The sequence below is a fragment of the Lepidochelys kempii genome, chromosome 1 (assembly GCF_965140285.1).
Source record: "Lepidochelys kempii isolate rLepKem1 chromosome 1, rLepKem1.hap1, whole genome shotgun sequence".
NCBI classification, from domain to species: Eukaryota; Metazoa; Chordata; order Testudines; family Cheloniidae; genus Lepidochelys; species Lepidochelys kempii.
In genome coordinates, this window is record NC_136380.1 from 11,152,473 (window position 1) to 11,171,890 (window position 19,418).

At 43.8% G+C, this 19,418-nt stretch overlaps 1 protein-coding gene across 3 annotated transcripts in view; it reads left to right on the top strand.

Moving 5' to 3' along the window:
* Positions 1–4,028: 4,028 nt before the first annotated feature.
* Positions 4,029–19,418, top strand: part of SLCO2B1 (solute carrier organic anion transporter family member 2B1) — a 109,990-nt gene continuing 94,600 nt past the window's right edge. For 2 of the 3 annotated variants that reach the window (XM_073333923.2, XM_073333943.2), the window contains exon 1: positions 4,029–4,114. The gene's annotated coding sequence lies outside the window, so the exon portion shown is untranslated. Of the gene's footprint in view, positions 4,115–4,571; positions 4,779–19,418 lie in introns of all 3 variants that reach the window. The other variant, XM_073333933.2, reaches the window with a different exon arrangement.

A 19,418-nucleotide genomic window follows, 5' to 3' on the forward strand; every position in this document is an offset into this window, starting at 1 on the left:
GCTATTTTTAAAAAATTAAGCATTTTTTAAAAGGAGTTATTTCTGTTTATGTCAATGAGACTAACTCATGGTATGTAAAGTCAATCACACACATATATTCTATGAACTAACAACACACACACATATGTCTTTGCAGGATCAAGGCCTGTTATATTGGTCAGAGAAGGTCACCAATATAAACAGCAAGTTGGGCCATTTCCAGCACAAATCCAGGTTTTCTCACCCTCCGCCCCCCTCCCCCCCCAAACTCACTCTCCTGCTGGTAATAGCCCATCCAAAGTGACCACTCTCCTTACAATGTGTATGAAAATCAAGGTGGGCCATTTCCAGCACAAATCCAGGTTTTCTCACCCCCCCCCCAAAAAACACACACACACAAACTCACTCTCCTGCTGGTAATAGCCCATCCAAAGTGACCACTCTCTTTACAATGTGTATGATAATCAAGGTGGGCCATTTCCAGCACAAATCCAGGTTTTCTCACCCCCCCCCCCTCCAAAAACCACACACACAAACTCACTCTCCTGCTGGTAATAGCTCATCCAAAGTGACCACTCTCCCTACAATGTGCATGATAATCAAGGTGGGCCATTTCCAGCATAAATCCAGGTTTTCTCACCCCCCCCCACACAAACTCACTCTCCTGCTTGTTTCATGGTCTCTGTGTATATAATGTCTTCTGCAGTTTCCACAGTATGCACCCGATGAAGTGAGCTGTAGCTCACGAAAGCTCATGCTCAAATAAATTGGTTAGTCTCTAAGGTGCCTCAAGTCCTCCTGTTCTTTGTCCCTAGGTGGCAGCATTGCTGAAGGAATAAAGCACCAGACTGTGGGCCTTCAGTATGCTTCCTTCCTTGAAGATTGTACTTACAGTCAAAGTAGAACAGTTCCACGTATTTGCACTTTTTACTGAGTCTGTTACCCTCTCTCTTCTCAAGTATCATTTCTAAATTATTAATACTATTTTTTATAAACCAACAGCATGCTGGGTACTGTACAAAACAATGGACTCTGCTCCAAGGAACTTACAGTCAGACAGCATGATCCTAAATAGGTCACGTTTTAGAGTAGTAGCCATGTTAGTCTGTATCCGCAAAAAGAAAAGGAGGACTTGTGGCACCTTAGAGACTAACCAATTTATTAGAGCATAAGCTTTCATGAGCTACAGCTCACTTCATCGGATGCATTCAGTGGAAAATACAGTGGGGAGATTTATATACGCAGAGAACATGAAACAATGGGTGTTACCATACACACTGTAATGAAAGTGATCGGGTAAGGTGAGCTATTACCAGCAGGAGAGTGGGGGGGTGGGGGGAAACCTTTTGTCGTGAAAATCAAGGTGGGCCATTTCCATCAGTTGACAAAAACGTCTGAGGAACAGTGGGCGGGGGGGGGGGGAATAGTTTTACTTTGTGTAATGACCCATCCACTTCCAGTCTTTATACAAGCCTAAGTTAATTGTAGTGTATCCTGTGGACTCCTTAAGAATATATGTGGAAGAAGCAGTGTGTCAATAGGTTTTGATGTCCTAGAATGAAAGTCAGGAAACTCAGGGGGTGTCTAGTGAACTGTATTGAGAAAATGTCTCTGAGATCATCCACTGAGATCCTCATTTTATGCTAAAAGGAGGCAGAGACAAATAAAAGAATCTTGAATACATTAATATGGAAAACGGGATGGTTTGGATTTCGTAGAATCAAAACTCGGGCTTGCTCAGCTGTGGGTCTTATTTTACCTGATCCACCAAATATGAGGATTTGATAACAAGGTTCTGACTTTGACCCATTTCAAAATGACAACCAATATTTTAATTCTGTAGCTTCCAAAACAACTGGGCCCCAGTTGTTCCAAACAGAAATAAAAATTACGCACCAGGAAAAGATAAGCAGAAAAAGCAGCATGTACTGTGTATCTGATCTCTTCCTCCCTCCCAAGGAACCTAATTAGCACGGTACATAGTAAATCAGGGGCAACTACTGCTCATATTGCCATTGTCTGTTGACATTTACACCCAGTTTAGCAGAAGGGACTAGGATAAGCATCCATATGTCTGGGTGCTTATCTGAACCAAATCTCCAAACCTGTCAAAGGCCACCTCAGCTATGTCTCAGGACCAAAATACATAGGGCCATGCCCAATCCTGGTGTAAGCAGGTGCAGCCACTTGGGGCTAAATTCACCACTGGCATAACCAAGTGTAATTATATTGAATGCAGTGGGTGAACTTGTCCCACTAACTTCAGTGGAGTTGTTCCCATTCATACTAGGTCTGCATTTGACATTTAAGGTCAATATTAATATGCTGCATTTCTGTAGTGCTTTTCATCTAAACTTTCCAAGCACTTTCCTGACATTAAAAAGTTAAACTTTACCTTACTCTGGGAAGTGTTACCTCCATTTTACAGATGAGGTTAAGTGACTTGGCCAAGGCCAAGCAACGAGTCAGTGGCAGAGTAGGGAGTAGAAACCAGAATTCCTGAATCCCAGGTTGTGTTTTAACTATCAGAATAGGTTTTCTTCTTGTCTAAAAGGTAAAACAAGGCATGGGAGTAGTGCACTCTCCCTATTTAAGAGGGTCCAGCCGTCCTTATTTTTAGGAAAATATTTTCCATTCTGCACATATTTTCCTTCCAAAAAAGGCCAGCTAGCCTCTGTACTTCAGTGGAGTTGGAAGGTGTGTCTTTTTCCTCCCCATTCCTAAATGTCCCTATTTATAGCTCTCAAAAGTTATTTCTTATTACCTCTATTATAGTAGCACCTAGAGGACCTGATTAGGGATCAGGACCCTGTGGTGCTATGATGTACACACCCTGTCCCAATTGAAAAGCATGATGAAATAAAAACAGATGGATAAAACAAATAGATGGAGGAGGAGGACAGAGTATATATGAAACAATCCTGATTAGCTTGATAAATACAGGTGTCAGCACAACCGCTGCCAGATATCTAATCTAATCTAATCTATTAGATCTAATCTATAATCTGCAGTGAACGATTGTGCTGGTAACTCAGTACTGATGAACATTTGACACCAAAGTTCAGATACAGGCCCCGCTAAAGTCAAGGAAAGTTTGGGTCAGCCTATTAAAGATATAGGTGCAGGCTACTAAATTTGGATTCCAATTTGAAATGACCTCCCCACCCCTTGTAAAGTTAGAGGCTGCTTAGATTGGGAGTCGTGGTTAGAGACCATCTCTACATGGAAAAATATAAAATACTGCATGAAGTGTGTGTGTCCTTGATATATAAGCAAATAAAAGTGAGAAGACCACTAATTCCAGTGGATCAGTGTGTACTCAATGAACACTGTAAACAATTTTTTAAAATGACAAGCTTGAAGAGAGAAATCCCTGTTCTCCCTTGACAGATTTAGCTGGTGGTGTCTGTACTTTATTTTCTCTTGTTCTTATCTGAAAATGTTATAGTGATTAGTTATAGAAACAAATGCTCTAAATCACAAATGCATAACCAACACTGCATCTTAGAAAGCCACAAGTAACAAATTAGAATAAGTCAAATATGATGAACTAAGCACATCAGATTAGGGTTGCCAATTTTGGTTAGACATATTCCTGGAGGTTTCATCACATGACATAATCTTTAATGAAAGATTAATTTTTAATTCCTGGAGACTCCAGGGCAATCCTGGAGTGTTGATAATCCAACATGAGGTGGATCCTAGCAATATATGAGGGGAAGGGGTGAGAAACAGGAATTTTGCAATATGGATAGAATAAGAGCAAAGATTGCTGTTTTTGTTGGGATTTCTTTTTTAAATCAAGAGCTATTACATTTTCAAAGTTATTGGCTAAAAATTCAAACAAACAAACAGCCTCTGAAATTTTTGGCTCCAAAAATGTGTAAATAAAAGGCTTAAAACCAACACAAATCACAGAAAATCCGAGTGCAGACAGACAGATTGCAAAATTGAAAGTTAGAAAAAAAACTTTTGGCAATTTCAAATCAGAAGCATACGCTAAGTCCCTCCCCTCCACACAAACACCCCGCCCCACGCTGAAAACTAAAGTAGTCTATGGCTAGAAAACACATGGGCTGAGGAATGTTGTTTGCTACAGCAGCACTGAGACTATGAAAAGGGGTGTCTAGAAATTGTGAGTATCCCGAGTGCTTTGTTATAAGAAAGAAGGTAATTGAGCTGCTTGTTGCTTAACTTGTTTTGGTTTTTCCTCCAGATTCAGACCTCAGCACAGCTCATATGTCTATAAATCCGTAGCTGCCTGAGCTGCTTTCCCCAGTGGGTTACTTTTATACAACTTCTTAGACTGTGCAGGACTTGGATTTCTTAGCAGCTCAAAAAGAGGGAGTGGGCACAAATGTTCTGTACTGTTTGTTCCATGAGGAGTTCTCTGTCCTTGTTTTATTTCTTTGAGTCTCTTGTTCTAACAAAACAACCATACTTTTACACTGCAGCCTTAGGCATAACCCACTTGGAGTGAAATAATCTAGTGAAATAGAACAAAAGTTCCAGTGTTGTTCAAGAAAGTCATTTCACTGTAGGAGATTTCACTAACCCAGACTCACTTTTCTGATGTCTTGCATTTATTTTAGGGCAGGGTGGATTTCTAGGGAGACATAAGCCGTTTCCTATGTCTGAGTATATTTAACCCCTGAAGTTGGTGACATGGAAATAGTGCTCTGTATTGCAAGGAGAGGGACTTGGACTGGATTCCTGACCAGAGACTCATCTCATCAATTAAGGAGCATGTTGCGGCTTCATCTCCTTGGCCAGATGACAAAGACTGTGACAAGGAGCTGGTAGGTGTTAGGGTGACAGAAAAATCAAGCATTAATCTAGCGGAGCTGCATCTCTACACAGACTGTATGGTGACAGGTTTCAGAGTAACAGCCGTGTTAGTCTGTATTCGCAAAAAGAAAAGGAGTACTTGTGGCACCTTAGAGACTAACCAATTTATTAGAGCATAAGCTTTCGTGAGCTACAGCTCACTTCCTCAGATGCATATCGTGGAAACTGCAGCAGGCTTTATATATACACAGAGAATATGAAACAATACCTCCTCCCACCCCACTGTCCTGCTGGTAATAGCTTATCTAAAGTGATCATCAGGTGGGCCATTTCCAGCACAAATCCAGGTTTTCTCACCCTCCACCCCGCCACACAAATTCACTTTCCTGCTGGTGATAGCCCATCCAAAGTGACAACTCTTTACACAATGTGCATGACAATCAAGTTGGGCTATTTCCTGCACAAATCCAGGTTTTCTCACATCCCCCCCACCCCCATACACACACAAACTCACTCTCCTGCTGGTAATAGCTCACCCAAACTGACCACTCTTCAAGTTTAAATCCAAGTTAAACCAGAACATCTGGGGGAGAGGGTAGGAAAAAACAAGAGGAAACAGGCTACCTTGCATAATGACTTAGCCACTCCCAGTCTCTATTTAAGCCTAAATTAATAGTATCCAATTTGCAAATGAATTCCAATTCAGCAGTTTCTCGCTGGAGTCTGGATTTGAAGTTTTTTTGTTTTAAGATAGCGACCTTCATGTCTGTGATTGCGTGACCAGAGAGATTGAAGTGTTCTCCGACTGGTTTACGAATGTTATAATTCTTGACATCTGATTTGTGTCCATTTATTCTTTTACGTAGAGACTGTCCAGTTTGACCAATGTATATGGCAGAGGAGCATTGCTGGCACATGATGGCATATATCACATTGGTGGATGTGCAGGTGAACGAGCCTCTGATAGTGTGGCTGATGTTATTAGGCCCTGTGATGGTGTCCCCTGAATAGATATGTGGGCACAATTGGCAACGGGCTTTGTTGCAAGGATAAGTTCTTGGGTTAGTGGTTCTGTTGTGTGGTATGTGGTTGTTGGTGAGTATTTGCTTCAGGTTGCGGGGCTATCTGTAGGCAAGGACTGGCCTGTCTCCCAAGATTTGTGAGAGTGTTGGGTCATCCTTTAGGATAGGTTGTAGATCCTTAATAATGCGTTGGAGGGGTTTTAGTTGGGGGCTGAAGGTGACGGCTAGTGGCGTTCTGTTATTTTCTTTGTTAGGCCTGTCCTGTAGTAGGTAACTTCTGGGAACTCTTCTGGCTCTATCAATCTGTTTCTTTACTTCTGCAGGTGGGTATTGTAGTTGTAAGAAAGCTTGACAGAGATCTTGTAGGTGTTTGTCTCTGTCTGAGGGGTTGGAGCAAATGCGGTTGTATCGCAGAGCTTGGCTGTAGACGATGGATCGTGTGGTGTGGTCAGGGTGAAAGCTGGAGGCATGCAGGTAGGAATAGCGGTCAGTAGGTTTCCGGTATAGGGTGGTGTTTATGTGACCATTGTTTATTAGCACTGTAGTGTCCAGGAAGTGGATCTCTTGTGTGGACTGGACCAGGCTGAGGTTGGTGGTGGGATGGAAATTGTTGAAATCATGGTGGAATTCCTCAAGGGCTTCTTTTCCATGGGTCCAGATGATGAAGATGTCATCAATATAGCGCAAGTAGAGTAGGGGCTTTAGGGGACGAGAGCTGAGGAAGCGTTGTTCTAAATCAGCCATAAAAATGTTGGCATACTGTGGGGCCATGTGGGTACCCATAGCAGTGCCGCTGATCTGAAGGTATACATTGTCCCCAAATGTGAAGTAGTTATGGGTAAGGACAAAGTCACAAAGTTCAGCTACCAGGTTAGCCGTGACATTATCGGGGATAGTGTTCTTGACGGCTTGTAGTCACCAGCAGGAGAGTGAATTTGTGTGGGGGGGTGGAGGGTGAGAAAACCTGGATTTGTGCTGGAAATGGCCCACCTGATGATCACTTTAGATAAGCTATTACCAGCAGGACAGTGGGGTGGGAGGAGGTATTGTTTCATATTCTCTGTGTATATATAAAGCCTGCTGCAGTTTCCACGATATGCATCTGAGGAAGTGAGCTGTAGCTCACGAAAGCTTATGCTCAAATAAATTGGTTAGTCTCTAAGGTGCCACAAGTACTCCTTTTCTCTTTGTATGGTGACAGTGATGCCAGCAGCTCTAGTGGCTGCATGACAGGTGTACAGAGTGAACATCATGCTATGTTGCAGCACGTTTATTTATTATGTGAACAGCCTGCCGGCGAATGGGGTGGAATTATTAGCTTTGGAGAGCCGAGTCTTCAAGTCACAGAACAAGCAGTTTAGCAGTATAGCAGTTTCAGTGCAGGTTCCCCTGCATTGTCCCAGCAATCTTTCTCAGCCTTGACTTAGTTGGCTCAACTCTAGGGTGGAGAGAGTGCTTTGCTCTCCACAACTCGTCCAGTCCTTGGTCACAGAAATATAGAATTGCCATGCTGGTTCAGACCAGAGCCCCAGCTATGTAGTCCAGTACCCTGTCTCTGACAGTTGCCAGCATGTGATGCCTCAAAGGGAAAATAAGAGCCTCACAATAGCCAGATGTGGGATAAACTGCTTCCCATGAAGGTTTTCCCCTGTCCTTAATAATTCGAGATAATTTAAACCCAGAAACATGACGTTGTATCTCCTGTGCTATTTTCCTTTGCTACCATTAACTGTTAGAACTTTAGATATTCTTCTTCTCCATATAAATGTTTCAGCTGAAATTTTCTTTCAGGGCCAGGGAGACAACGATACCAGTTGTGATGGTAGTTTTTATGAGGGGGATGTCTGTCCCCTAGGGACTGGACTAAGAGTCATCCAACTCTTTTCACAAAGGACACTGAATAGTCATCAGTTGGTAATGACTTTCAGTCACTGCTAAACTTGGCTGCCTTTGATCTGTTGAGCTTTAGGGGAAAGGCTCTGAACTACAGCACTACTGTAAAACATTTTACAGATGCCACTGTTCCATTTTCACCTAGCATTATCAAGGGAGACAAACGGTGACCCTCGTGTTTTGGAAATGGGAGATGAAGGTTTAATCCCCTGTCTTCCGCAGACTGCCTGTGTGACTTAGGCTTAAGATCCACAACGGTTCTTAGGCACCTGATTCCCAGTTTTAGGCATCACTGCAACCCACAAAATAGCCTTTTAGATGTCTCCCAATCCTGTAGGTGCCTCAACTGTGTATAAATGATTAAAGAGTCTTTGGAGGAGAGGGACTGGATCTCCCGCCTCTTAAGTGGATGCCCTAACTACCAGGCTACCTTGTCTCACTCTGGTCAATGACTCTAAGTATTTATCCACAGTGGAACAGCTTCACCAGGAGAGATTGAGGGACACTCCCCATCAGAACATCCCATAGTTAGAGCACTCCGAGAGGTGTGGGAGATCCTGTTCAAATTCTCTCCCCCTCAGGCAGAGTGAGGAATTGAAAGTGAGGGTCCTGCACTTAGGACGGAAGAACCCAATGCACAGCTACAGACTAGGGACCGAATGGCTAGGCAGCAGTTCTGCGGAAAAGGACCTAGGGGTGACAGTGGACGAGAAGCTGGATATGAGTCAGCAGTGTGCCCTTGTTGCCAAGAAGGCCAATGGCATTTTGGGATGTATAAGTAGGGGCATAGCGAGCAGATCGAGGGACGTGATCGTTCCCCTCTATTCGACATTGGTGAGGCCTCATCTGGAGTACTGTGTCCAGTTTTGGGCCCCACACTTCAAGAAGGATGTGGATAAATTGGAGAGAGTCCAGCGAAGGGCAACAAAAATGATTAGGGGACTGGAACACATGAGTTATGAGGAGAGGCTGAGGGAGCTGGGATTGTTTAGCCTGCAGAAGAGAAGAATGAGGGGGGATTTGATAGCTGCTTTCAACTACCTGAAAGGGGGTTCCAAAGAGGATGGCTCTAGACTGTTCTCAATGGTAGCAGATGACAGAACGAGGAGTAATGGTCTCAAGTTGCAGTGGGGGAGGTTTAGATTGGATATTAGGAAAAACTTTTTCACTAAGAGGGTGGTGAAACACTGGAATGCGTTACCTAGGGAGGTGGTAGAATCTCCTTCCTTAGAGGTTTTTAAGGTCAGGCTTGACAAAGCCCTGGCTGGGATGATTTAACTGGGAATTGGTCCTGCTTCGAGCAGGGGGTTGGACTAGATGACCTTCAGGGGTCCCTTCCAACCCTGATATTCTATGATTCTATGATTCTATGAATCTGACCTTTCACATCCTAGGTGAGCTCTCTAACCACTGAGTTAAATGTTATATGGTGGGTGATGGCATCACCTCCTCATCTGACAAGTTTGCAGGGATTTAGGTGCCTGCCTCACTACTTCTCACAAGAAATAACTTAGGCACCTAAGCCGTGTCACTTCAGTGCAGGGGTTCCTGGCTGTGGATTGCAAGCAGCGATAGGTGCCTCCCTATAGCCTTGATTTAAGTGCCTATCTCTATGAGATGGGTGTGGCTTAGGACAGCCTCCTCTCCTTGGCATCTCCTATTGGATGGCTCAGGCAGCTCCATGCTTAGCATGCTGGCTTTTGTGGATTGTATAGTTAAGCACTTAACTCTCCCCATCCATTGTATAGGGGGCTTAAGCACCTAACTCAGTGGCTGGTGCTGTTAGTCCTGTGATTTTCTAGGCACCTAAAACTTAGGTGTTGTGATGCTGAGCATTGTAATGCACAAATCTCTTTTTGGATCTGAGCTGTCACTTTTCTGTGCCTCAGATTCCTGCATCTGTAAAATTGCCTACTGTACACGGGAGCTGTGAGACTCAATGAGCAAATGTTTGAGCCCCTCAGACAGAAGATGCCATAGCCATAAAAAGTATTAACAGAGAACCCTCTTCCGGCAGTTCCTAGCTCTTCAGGATTGTTGTTGATATACAACTACCGTACAGTGAGCAGAAAATCATAACCAGTCCCTTCTATTTGTAACCTCTCCCAAACATGATAATACCCATTCAGTGTCAGTCTACAAGGGAGAGAATCTGAGTGACAGCCTGGACTTTCCTTTAGACTGTGAATGAAGGAAAGTACTTCTTAAAATCTTTATAAAACTAGGTTTTGCTTCTCTCACTCTCCCAATATGTGGGCAGGTAGGCATATGCACAACTGCCCTCAGCTGGATGGCATCAGAATTGCTAAAAGGTTTTGTATCTCTGTGGCTATCTATTTTTTGTATCTATATTTTGTATCTAGTGGCAGCAAACTAGAGAGGCTAGAAAGCCTAATATTACTGCAACTAAAGAAGATTCTCCTTTAGCCAAAGCGGGAGTAGAGTTTGGTTTGGGGAACTAAAAATCCTTGGTTCTGCCCACAATGCATGTGCATCCAAAAATCCAAACTGACCCAGGCGGTGGGTGTGAAACAAGTGCACAAACTGTTCATTGACTTACACCTTGTGCAACCCCATTGACTTCCTTCAGCCCAGGAACACAAACAGGTCAGATATTAATTAAAACCTGATTCTTGCCTCCTTCTTTAGCAGAGCACTGGAGCAGGGCTATAGTGAGGCACAGCAGGGCATCTTTGGAGCAGGATGGTAAATATAGTAAGGCAGGCTGAGGACCCTCGCAGAGACCTAACATAAGAAATAGTCAGAATTAAAGCCATGAGGGAGTGATACAAAGAGTTACTGCAGTAATTGCTCATATCTGGGGACCTGGGTCGAAATGCTGTCTTAAGGTTGCTGAAATAATTTGGTAGCTGTCATTGGGTATGGCTGCCCTATAACACAGTATGATGGAGCTCGCACTCCCTTCCTCAGTTTCCATCCTTGATGTTGGTCTCCTCAGCTTTCCAGACACTGGTCTGTGTTGGAGATATGGTTCAGCCCTTACAACCAAGTGATAAACTTAACCCTTTCCAAGGTAGCGAAAGTCCAACAAAAAAGTCCCAAACAAAAATAGTCCTTTGTTCTTCAGAACTTTTCTTCAGCCTGCCCTCTGGGCCCTTTTCCTAGTCCCTTCTGTACTACCTTTCAGAGTATTTCCCCTGATCTGGTATAGAGCACTTGTTCCCCAAGTGGGATCCCTTGGAGTACCCAGCCTCCTGCAGACCCTGGCTTGGGGCCTTCTACATGAGCCCTCCCACTCCTTGTGGATCCTCCCAGGCTGATCTCTCTCAGTCTTTTTTATAAGACACAGGGGACCATTAGACTATCATATGATCTTCTGTAGTCCTGTCTTCTCAGGCTGGGAAGCAGCTAATTAAATATAGCACAGTGTAGGTGACCCCTTCTCCCCTTAAAGGGGCCAATCACCCTATGACAGTAGCCTTAGCCTAGAATACAGTCTGTCATCTGTCAGCACTGCAAATGCTAATACACCACAGAATTTGGACTTGAGGGAAAGACTATACTTGAGAGAAACCTAGGACTGAAATAGGCAGTTTGTCTGGTTTCTGCCTGTCCTGGGGCTGACTTCAGCTAGTACTAGTTATGCAATATGACCCTCACAAAAACAAAACAAAAACCAGACAACCACTAACTCATCAACACTCATCAAAGTGGATTGAACTTCAGAACAAACATCAGCTAGCAAAAACCACTAGTCCTGGTTACGTCCTGAGGCTGTAATGGGAATGCTGTGTGTCAGCACAAGGCATCCTGCTTCTGGAGGTTGTCAAAATACTGACTCTACATATCCCTTTGTTAGAGCCAACCTTTAGACACGCTCCTTTGAAAATTTTGTAAAGTAAACATGGTCATGAAGACAGGACTATCAGCGGGATAGCCGTGTTAGTCTGTATCCACAAAAACAATGAGGAGTCCGGTGGCACCTTAAAGACTAACAGATTTATTTGGGCATAAGCTTTTGTGGGTAAAAACCCCACTTTTTCAGATGCATGAAGACAGGAGTGTAAAATCTGCTACAGAATAATCAACACAATGGGGAAGCTTTGTCTTGAGAAATTATTCAAACAGGTTGATATTGCATAATACCCATCTTCTCCATTTATGTAACATGCTGAGATTTCAAGTGTCAGCAAAAGGATTTCTCTTCTGCCTTGTGTGTAACCTCCTCATTTCCTTCTCTCTGCTATTTTTAATTGTTTATCTTTGGACATGACTGGTGGATTCAACTCCATGAGCTTTGGGGGATTGAGGTTGTATGAAAGACACAAAACAAAACTGTAGTGTGTTGAGCTGCCCATGTATGTATGTGTACCACTGCCCTCTGCTAGATGAAATCAAAAGTGCTCAGCTGTGAGTCGGAGTCCTATACTACTGTAAACAACAGGTGATTCTCCCTGAGCCCACATAACAGGAGCGTTAGCAGCAGGAGTTTTATTCCCTGGAGTCTCCATGAAGTTGTGAGTGGCTTCCGTGTAGAGTGACAACCACAAATTACCTTGAATGTGAACTGTCTGTGCAATTTACTGTGGCTATGTTGCTCAGATCAGCACTGCCTGAGGTGCCCAGTGCTTAGGACTATTCTCTATACTAATTACCAGTTACAAAACCAGCCCCTCCTTCTTTCCTTAATCTGTTTCCTCCAAGGTGAGCTTTAGGCGTTGAGTAAGTGGCCACATGGGATACCATGTTGCAAGGAGAGTTCCATGGCTCCTGTATGAATTCTATTGCAGAACCACGCAATGGGCCGGAAGAACGTCATGGGTCAGAAGCCTATCTCCAGAATGCTGTTTGGGGCAGAGGCTGTCTCTCTGAGTTTGTCTACATGGTGCTTTAGTCTGCAGTAGCCTATTGTGTTCTATAACGGGCCAGTGTGGCCCCTCCTGGTGCACACTCAAAGTTCCCAAGTGCCTCTCAATGTAATAGTGTTTGAAAGCAGAGTTCACATGGGCATATTAGTGTGCAACACATTAGTGCATATTAGAATTTACATTCCTCTAGTGCAGATTAAACCACCATGTAGAGAGTTAGATCGATATTATATGTTTGCAAAATACATGCATAAAGATCATCTGTGCAGGAGACAGAGCTTTCTTGGAGGCTGGTGCCAGACTGTGAAATGAACAGCTCATGTTACTAAGGACCATTACAAATCTCACCACCTTCCGCTCCAAGTGCGAGGCAGTTTTTGACCTGCCTTCACTTGTACAAGCATATAGCAACGTGTACATAGAATCATAGCAGATCAGGGTTGGAAGAGACCTCAGGAGGTCACCTCAAAGCAGGACCAACACCAACTAAATCATCCCAGCCAGGGCATTATCAAGCCAGGCCTTAAAAACCTCTAAGGATGGAGATTACACCACCTCTCTAGGTAACCCATTCCAGTGCTTCACCACCCGCCTAGTGAAATAGTGTTTACTAATATCCAACCTAGACCTCCCCAACTGCAACTTGAGACCATTGCTCCTTGTCCTGTCATTTGCCACCACTGAGAACAGCCTAGTTCCATTCTCTTTGGAACCCCCCCTTCAGATAGTTGAAGGCTGCTATCAAATCCCCCCTCACTCTTCTCTTCTTCAGACTAACTAAGCCCAGTTCCCTCAGCCTGTCCTTGTAAGTCATGTACCCCAGCCCCCTGATCATTTTCATTGCCCTCCGCTGGACTCTCTCCAACTTGTCCACATCCCTTCTGTAGTGGGGGGACCAAAACTGGACACAATACTCCAGGTGTGGCCTAACCAGTGCCAAATAGAGGGGAATAATCACTTGCCTCAATCTGCTGGCAATGCTCCTACTAACACAGCCCAATATGCTGTTGACCTTCTTGGCAACAAAGACACACTTCTGACTCGTATCTGGCTTCTTGTCCACTGTAATCCCCAGGTCCTTTTCTGCAGAACTGCTGCCGAGCCAGTCGGTCCCCAGCCTGTAGTGTTGCAAAGGTTTCTTCCATCCAAAGTGCAGGACTCTGCACTTGTCCTTGTTGAACTTCATCAGATTTCTTTTGGCCCAATCCTCCAATTTGTCTAGGTCGCTCTGGACCCTATCCCTACCCTCCAGCATATCTACTTCTCCCCACAGCTCAGTGTCATCTGCGAACTTGCTGAGGGTGCAATTAATCCCATCATCCAGATCATTAATAAAGATGTTGAACAAAACTGGCCCCAGGACTGACCCCTGGGGCACTCCGCTTGATACCGGCTGCCAACTAGACATTGAGCCGTTGATCACTACCTGTTGAGCCCGACAATCTAGCCAGCTTTCTATCCACCTTATAGTCCATTCATCCAATCCATACTTCTTTAACTTGCTGGCAAGAATACTGTGGGAGACCGAATCAAAAGCTTTGCTAAAGTCAAGATATATCAAATCCACCGATTTCCCCATATCCACAGAGCCAGTTATCTCATCATAGAAGGCAATTTTGTTAGTCAGGCATGACATGCCCTTGGTGAATCCATGTTGACTGTCACCTTCCTTTCCTCCAAGTGCTTCAAAATGGATTCCTGGAGGACCTGTTCCATGATTTTGCCAAGGACGGAAGTGAGGCTGACCGGTCTGCAGTTCCTCGGGTTCTCTTTCTTCCCTTTTTTCAATATGGGCACTATATTTTCTTTTTTCCAATCGTCTAGGACCTCCCCTGATCACCATGAATTTTCAAAGAAATTTCCTCCTTAGTCACCTGTACAAATTTCCATGTCTTGTAAGCTTCCTTTCTGAGTTTAAGCTCACCGAAGATTTCACTGTTAAGCCAAGCTGGTCTCCTGCCACATTTGCTGTTTTTTCTGCACATCGGGATGGTTTGTTCCTGCACCCTCAATAAGGCTTCTTTAAAATATAGCCAACTCTCCTGGACTCCTTTTCCCCTCATATTAGCCTCCCAGGGGATCCTGCCCATCAGTTCCCTAAGGGAGTCTAAGGCTGCTTTTCTGAAGTGATGACAGATGACAGAACGAGGAGTAATGGTCTCAAGTTGCAGTGGGGGAGGTTTAGATTGGATATTAGGAAAAACTTTTTCACTAAGAGGGTGGTGAAACACTGGAATGCGTTACCTAGGGAGGTGGTAGAATCTCCTTCCTTAGAGGTTTTTAAGGTCAGGCTTGACAAAGCCCTGGCTGGGATGATTTAACTGGGAATTGGTCCTGCTTCGAGCAGGGGGTTGGACTAGATGACCTTCAGGGGTCCCTTCCAACCCTGATATTCTATGATTCTAAGTCCAGGATCCGTATATTGCTACACTTCTTTCTTCCTTTTGTCAGGATCCTGACCTCAACCATCTCATGGTTGCTGTTACCTAGGTTGCCATCCACTTCTACTTCCCCTACCAATTCTTCCCGTTTGTAAGAAGCAGGTCAAGAGGAGCACGGCCCCTACTTGGTTCCTCCAGCACTTGTACCAGGAAGTTGTCCCCAACACTCTCCAAAAACTTCCTGGATTGTCTGTGCATTGCATAACAACAACCACCCCTACTAAAACTAAACACTTCATTGAACACACAGTTCTTCACATGGGAAGAGGATGAAAGAACAAGCCACATGTCACATCACTTAACACACTACTGGAAAATGCTCACATACTACAACAATGAGCATGATATAAGAACCTATATACAATACAATAGAACAGGTACAGTCCCTAGCACAATGGGGTCCTGGCCTCTAGGCACAACCAGAGTACACATAATGAATAATAATCACAGGAGGAGACCAGATGGCCAGAAGATAAGTACCCTGCCCTAAAGAGTGGTATTTAAGGATAGATAGAGATGCTGAGGGGAGGGGATGGAAAACTGGATCAAGAACAACCCAGGAAACATCAAGAAAACAGGAACTGCCTTTGTTATTGTTGTTTATTCATTGTATCCATCTTACAAACACAGACTCACTCCCTGTCCTGAAGAGCGCACATTCTAATGCCTGGCATGGCACCGTCTGCCACAGTTACAGACCAACAGGTAGGAAAGCAGGAAGGTGAGCAGATGAGGATCCTGAACATAAATTCACTTCAGCTCCTTTCATTTTGTGCACACGTCTTTTCCAAATACATTCCATGTGATGTACAAAAGTCCCTCACTATCCAGTACCCCCTACACCAGCCACTACACTCCCTCAGGAACCAACCTGGAACTCAGGCCTGCAATCACTCCACACCTGCTCCTGACAATCAGCCTCCCAGTACAGAGGCATTACCTAAAGCACCAATGAACTTAGAGCTGGTCCTAATTTCCTCAATCTTCTTTCCTCTGACTAGTATGCAATCCACTCTCTCTCCTGTTCACTTCTCATTCCCAGTACTCACCTGGCTCAGACACCTCTAGCTGAAATGTGGCTTATTAAGCCCTGGTCTACACTACAGAGTTAGATCAACGCAAGGCAGCTTATGTCCATCAAACTATGGAAGTGTCTACTCTAAAATTTAGCTCCCACTGACATAACTTACCTGCTGCACCTACTTAATAACTCCACCTCCACAAGACACGTAGAGTCAATGTCGATGCAGTTAGGTCGACGCAGTGTCAGCGGAGACACTGCATTGCTTACATCGACTGTTGCTGGCTTTCAGAAGCCATCCCATAATGCCCCACACAGACAGTTCAATTGGTGCAAGCGCTTCTGGTGGGGACCAAGCACAAGCGATGTAACTACGGCAGCAGCTGTATGCCAACATAAGTTAGGTTGACTTCATTTTGCAGTGCAGACATGCCCTAAGTTAATATTGTGTCTGTAAACTAGTGATTTACATTGATTTGTACATAAATCTATAACTAACTAATACAGTGATACTCAGCCAATGGCTTTTTCCACATACTCTTCCTACATACCTTTATCTTCTTGGGGTTAAGAACCCCATTGTGTGGTGCCTTAACATGCACACAATGTAGAGGAATAATTGCACAGCTATTCTTCTGCTAGGATTAGATGTAAGGAAAAGTTTGGCAGGGCAGGCAGAACTGATAGGCAGAGTGGGCAGCAGGTGAGAGGGTACCATGGGAAGATTTGTGTATATTTTCAGTTTATAATTGTCTTAACCGCAACCAAATTATTTTAAATTGGTGTTTCTGGTGCATTCATATCACTTCAGGCTGTGACCTAGTTAAATCTCATTAGCTAACCTACTGTAGGTCCAGGAGTATTTGGATAGGAGACTGCCAAAGAAAATCAAAAGGTGCTGCAGGATATGATGGCTCATTATAACAATAGAGCTCAATTGTTAAATGTGGCTTTGTTAAATCTCCTGAACCAAGAGTATTATTTTCGGTCCATATTTATTAACAACACAAGTTTACAGCAGAGGATGCTTTCCTCTTTCTTTTAAATAACTTCTTATGTCTCATGATGGCTTAAAAAAATCCAAAAATAGTTTCTTTCATTTTTATTTTCATTTCTATGGGATTTCTCCAATAGCCTTGTAATAATTTCCATTATAAAGAGTTATAAAGTTAGTCTTAGCTAGCGTTCACTCCCTTGCTGTCTGTTGGGTACTGTTTGGGTACCAGTCTTTGGATACATGTTTAAATCCATTTTCTTTCTTATTCCAAGGAGAAGATGTCGTGTATAGTATGTCATCTATATTTATTGGTAAGGTAGCTTGTCCTCTTCACTGAAAATTTTCACTTAATACACACAAATTTAAGTATTTCAGTTTTATAGCTAGTAAATTGTAAATGATCCACAAATTTAGTAAAAGGAAGCTAGCTAACTCGATATTTCTAAGCTGTGTGTGTGTCCCTTGCTGAGCTTTAATTTGCTGCGTTTATTTCTCCATTTACGCAAGCTCCACTAAGCTCAAGTACTAACAGGAGTGTTTCCTTTTTCAAGTCCCCAGCTAATAAGACCTGTGCTGCTATTAATAAAAGTGTTATTAATAAATGAGAATGGTGCACTTGGATCAAGACTAGTATATTAGAAGTTATAGATGGAAAAGATGTATTAGACTAGGTAATCTATCTCACTACCACTAAAGAATTGTTCCCTACAGTACCTTTGCTGGGTGTTTCTTCAGGGTTCGCTGCACCCATTCCCCCCAAGTGCAGCAATCCAGAGTACAATGATAAGAGCTTTAGGCAAGGAAAACATCAGAATCCCTGGTAGTCATACTTTACATTAGTAAGATTTTGTAATTTAAAAATAACTATAGCAGGCTGGCCTTGTTCGAGATCTTAGTTCAAATTCTAGGCTCAGTACCTTGCCCCCGCCCCCACCTCAAAAGGTTTGGAGTACTGCTCCCAAGCAACGCATGCATGATAGATTCAAGGATCTGCATTGATGGACTTAGGACGGAACCACATCCTCCCAGGCCAGAGGAGGGGGTTATTGAGGCTCAGGGCCTCTGAGAACACAGAAATAAAAGGAGAAAATGGCATCTAAGAGAAGTTCTCATCCCCAAAGTTAATGGGGCAGATTCTCTGCTGGCATCCATTGGAGCTGTTACAATTTACAGTAGCTGAAGGTCTGCCCCAGTACCTCTAAAATCCTAAAATGGCTAAGAGAGGCCCATGTGCATAATATGCTGACTCCCCCTCAATATTGTTGGTACAGGAAAGTGAGCCAACCTTCAGCACCTTGACTAGCGGCTGGTGGACCATTTCCACAGCTCTCTATGGTTTGGCTGAGTTAGATGAAGCATACAAAATGGGTGCTTATCTCAGTGCTTTATATCTGTTCGTCTTAGACACCAAACAAGAGGGACCTTTGTCCGAGTCCCCTGCAATGTAAATATCAGTTCATGAAACTTTGACCTAGATTGCGTGAACTGAAATCTGGTTGCCCTTGCATCTGGCTGTGCTCTGTTAACGCCTGTCAGAAACGTGGAAAGTCCCTGCAAGTTTTATGGGAGCAGCACTTTCTCCTTGAGAGCTTAAGAATTTACTTTCAAGCATATAATAAGTAAACAGTTTTCTGCTCCCCTAGGAGAAATGCTGCTTTGTAAAGAGCTTTGTGCTAGGGTCAATGACACTATTTAAAATGATCGATCTGCCACCTTTGCCTGCTGCCCTTGAAATACTGCCCGGTGCAGCCGTTTTTCACTGATTCTGATTTTCGGAGCAAATGAATAGGGAAATGAATTCGTGGTGGCTCTTATTTGGGGCGGAGGGGGGAGGGGCAGAGAGTAGGAGGAAGAGACCGCATATTTGAAAGCTACAAGATTACAGTAGGGGGTAATAAACAAAATGCTGGAAATAGCTGCTAGAATAAGATAACAGCTCTCTGGACAAGTGATGCGTATAAAGATTAAATCTGAAACCCACCAATATAAGCCAAGAAAGCTCATGCAATTGTTAATCCTTTAGGGAATTTCCATTGATATAGCACCTGTCAGTCCCAAGTGCTTTGCAGTCTTAATGTGATATGTCAGCTGTGCACATAGGGCTCATTTAACCCATTGCAGGGATGCAGCCACCTTGGGTAGACCTTAGGAGCTGGATAACAGCAAAAGTTTCCACTATACAACAATTTAGGACAGGAAGAGAAGGCTAAGGCTATGTCTACACTACAGAGCTTACAGCAGCGCAGCTGTCCTGCTGTACAATCTCTTGTATAGCCACTTTATGCCAATGTCTCCCGTCGACATAATTAATCCACCCCCAACGAACGGCGGTAGCGATGTCCGCAATAGAAGCTCTCCCACCGACACAGTGCTGTGTACACCAGTGCTTATGCCGGCAAAACTTATGTTGCCTGGGGAGGTGGAATATTCACACCCCTGAGAGACATA